The sequence below is a fragment of the Pundamilia nyererei genome, unplaced genomic scaffold, assembly GCF_000239375.1.
Source record: "Pundamilia nyererei isolate P.nyererei 1_Seehausen unplaced genomic scaffold, PunNye1.0 scaffold00005, whole genome shotgun sequence".
NCBI classification, from domain to species: Eukaryota; Metazoa; Chordata; class Actinopteri; order Cichliformes; family Cichlidae; genus Pundamilia; species Pundamilia nyererei.
In genome coordinates this window covers 5,989,195-5,992,506 of record NW_005187406.1, presented here as the reverse complement: position 1 = coordinate 5,992,506, position 3,312 = coordinate 5,989,195, and the positions used below count along the sequence as shown (strand labels likewise).

Here is a 3,312-nt window from a genome sequence, read left to right as displayed (position 1 = left end):
TTTTTTTTTTTTTTTTAAGAAGAGGCTGAACTATACCTTGTTTAAAGCATGATGGGACGCAGCCTGTAGCAAGGGACGTATTAATTAATCTCAGGATAAAAGGCCCAACAGTATTAAAAGTGCTTTTAAGCAAGCTTGGAGGGAGACAATCGGAGGGGCAGTGTGATGATCTTAGGTTACTAACTACCGCAATCAAGTCATTAAGGGAGACGGGATCAAACTGCTCTAAGAGCACATAGGAGAAAGACTCGGATCTGAAGCAGCGGACGACGAGACAAGAGCCCTAATCGATAGAATCTTGTCATTAAAAAAAAGCTAAAAAAATCATTGCAAATACTTGGTGGAGGAATGGCTCCGGCATTATCACGTGAACCAAGAAAGCGATTAAGGACATTAAAAAGTACCTGAGGCCTATGACTGTTTACTGACACTAAGTTTGAGACAAACTGTGTCTTTGCAGTTTTTACAGCTTCTTGGTGAGCAGAAAGACGAGTCCTTAAAATCTGTAGGGAAACGTGCAATCTGTCCTTTTTCCATCTCAGTTCGGCGGCGCGTCTGCAGTCGCGTCTGAGGGAGCGCGTATGTTCGTTCAACCATGGCTCTGATAAATGCTTAGCGCGCAGTCCTGAGCGGAGCAATAGAGTCCAAGATATCAGTGCAGGAGGAATGAAGAATGTCCGAAAGGTCCTCAACACTTTTACAGTTGGAGTTCATTATTCCAGAATCCATAAAGGCAGCAGAAAAAGCGGCGCTGTTAGAGCATTAAGCGCTCGCTTTTTGCGCGCTGGGGCATACGGCTTATCTACCGAGCAGCGCGTTAAAGTAAGTTTTTCTCCACAGTCACAGATGCAATTTAAAACAATACAGACATACAAATAAGACTCAGCAAAACTATCACCTTCTCTGGGATCAAACTCAACCGGCGGGTGGTCTGACCAATCAAAAATCACCCTCAAAAAATGAGGCTCATATTTGCTGTGTGTCTCCAACACAGGAGAAGATGGAGTGATCAGCGTGATAAAACAAACAAACAAACAAACAAACAAAAAATCTATATTCTGAGAATTTAAAACAAACAAACAAATAAACAAGATGATGAGGAGAAAAAAGACAAAATGCATAAAAAAAAAGTCAGAATTCTGAGAGTAGAGAAAGAACTTTGACTTTTTCCCCTTCAAGTCTTTGGAAAATAAAAAAGTCAGGGTGATTCTTTTCTTTCCCCTAGTGGGCAAAATCCTCTCTTATAATAGTACAATGTTGGCTTAACATCACTTAAAAAACAACAACTAAAAAAAAAACAACAACACACAACTACATGATCTAAACATGGAAAATGAACTGGTACTGGTTTTCTATTCTAATTGCACACTGAAGGCACTTTCTACTACAAGCCTCATTATGCCTTTACTTTATGTCTTTCTTCTTACTTACTCGGAATAATCACTGGTTTGGCTTTTCGATCAGTTGTCTTGTCTGTATGTCGTTGATATACAGACTTTGAGGGACCATCGGTCGACTCATTCAAGCTTCTGATTGGTAAACTAACTGCTGTAACTCCTGCTTCTGTTTTCTTTGTAATATTTTCAGTTAAACATATCATGTAAATTATTTGCAAACGATTGAATTCTGTTTTAATCTGCATTTTACACAGAATCCCAAAATAATTTGGAAACAACAGTTAATTGAACTATTCAAATTAATAAACCTAAGGAGGAGGAAGAAGAAAAAAGATAAATTGCTTTAAAATTTACACTAAAATAGGAACTATGGAAACCACTTTCCTGTCTTGTCAGGGTATGGAGCAGTATACTGAGTGCTTAATGCCCAAGAAAAAGTCCCCTCTCTAAAAATTCTGTTGTTCTAGACATGTGAGCTGTATATGTAAAAGCTTGTGAGACTAGGATACCCTTGGACGTTTACACCGACTTAAAGCAAGGCCGATGTTCTCATAAGCAGTTCAGGAAAGATGGTAAATGGACTGATTCTTATATAGCGCTTTTCTACTCTCCCGGAGTACTCAAAGCGCTCTATACAATATGCCTCATTCACCCAGTCACACCCACTCATACAAGCACTTCTAAACTCAAGTGCAACCTAAACTACATTCACACACATTCATACTCCGATGGATGCATCAGGGGCAACAAGGTTAGTATCTTGCCCAAGGATATTTGGCATGCAGACTGGGGAAGCCAAGGATCGAACCACCAACCTTCCGATCAGTAGCTGATCTGCTCGACCACCTGAGCCACAGCCACCCTTTCTTTCACATAAAGAAATGTTTTCTGAAATAATCAACTTAGCACAAAACCATCTTTTCAGTGAAGTACATGCAAACCTGTAAATGCAAACTTTGTTGATCATGAAAAATGTTCAGCACTGATATAAATGATCTGTTTTGCGTTTCCACCCAGAGTTTGTTCCTGATAGATGCTAAAGACCTTATTTTGACATCTGGACTTCACGTTCCTGTCTTAGATTTGCAGACTAGAGGTAATTCTAATATCTGACATTTGAATTTGAAACTCCAGCTAGTTTAGTGTAAAGTCAGGCGAAAACAAGTAACCAGGCTCAGTCTGAAACAGGCCTCCAGGAAAGCCGCTGGGCTTTGTGACCAAACATCATGTAACCTTCACACCATTTGCTCTGGTACAAAGAAAAGCCTCTGTAGTTCAACAGAAGTTGTGTTTCTATCTGTTTCTTGGCCTGCAGCAGTGTCTTCTTTTGAAGTTTCTGCTGCCTGGCACCTTCATGACGAGGACAAGCCTAAATAGTCCTGTTCAAGGAATTTCTTGGAATGTATAACAGCCTTAAAAATCTTTGTTATGGTAGCACTAAAGCAGTGAGACATATACTGTTTTGTGAGCCTTTGCTATGTTTACAGGTGAATTTAGTTACCTTTGGACAAAATCAGCTGCGCCCCCTTCTCCAGTCTTGCAGTGCTAAACTAAGCTAACCAGCTGTTGGCTGATTGGTAACTGTCAAAAATGATTGGAAGGTTTCCAAGCCTTCTCCTTCTTCTTTTGGGTCTGCTTGCACTTAGCAAAGAAGTTTAAAGATTCATTATCGCCACCTACTGGACGGGAGTGTGGATCGGACACTTGGCAGAGGGAGAAAACAAAATCAAAACCTCTCCTGTTCTTCTTACCAACTTTGGCAAAGTAGTGACACATCAGAATAACATATACTTATGTGCAGTTGTTTGAACTAATTATTTTGGAGTCTTCTGAATTTTTTGTTTTGTTTGTTTGTTGTTTCCTCCACATCCTGGATCTCAATTGTTTTTTAAAATTATGGGACTGCTTAAAAGCT

The 3,312-nt window shown here is 39.8% G+C and overlaps 1 protein-coding gene across 2 annotated transcripts in view; it reads right to left on the bottom strand.

Annotated features, from left to right (window-relative positions):
• LOC102205093 (bone morphogenetic protein 2-A-like) overlaps positions 1-3,002 on the bottom strand; it is a 9,559-nt gene extending 6,557 nt beyond the window's left edge. For both annotated transcript variants that reach the window (XM_005721869.1, XM_005721870.1), the window contains exon 1: positions 2,899-3,002. The gene's annotated coding sequence lies outside the window, so the exon portion shown is untranslated. The remainder of the gene's footprint in view (positions 1-2,898) is intronic.
• Positions 3,003-3,312: the final 310 nt, after the last annotated feature.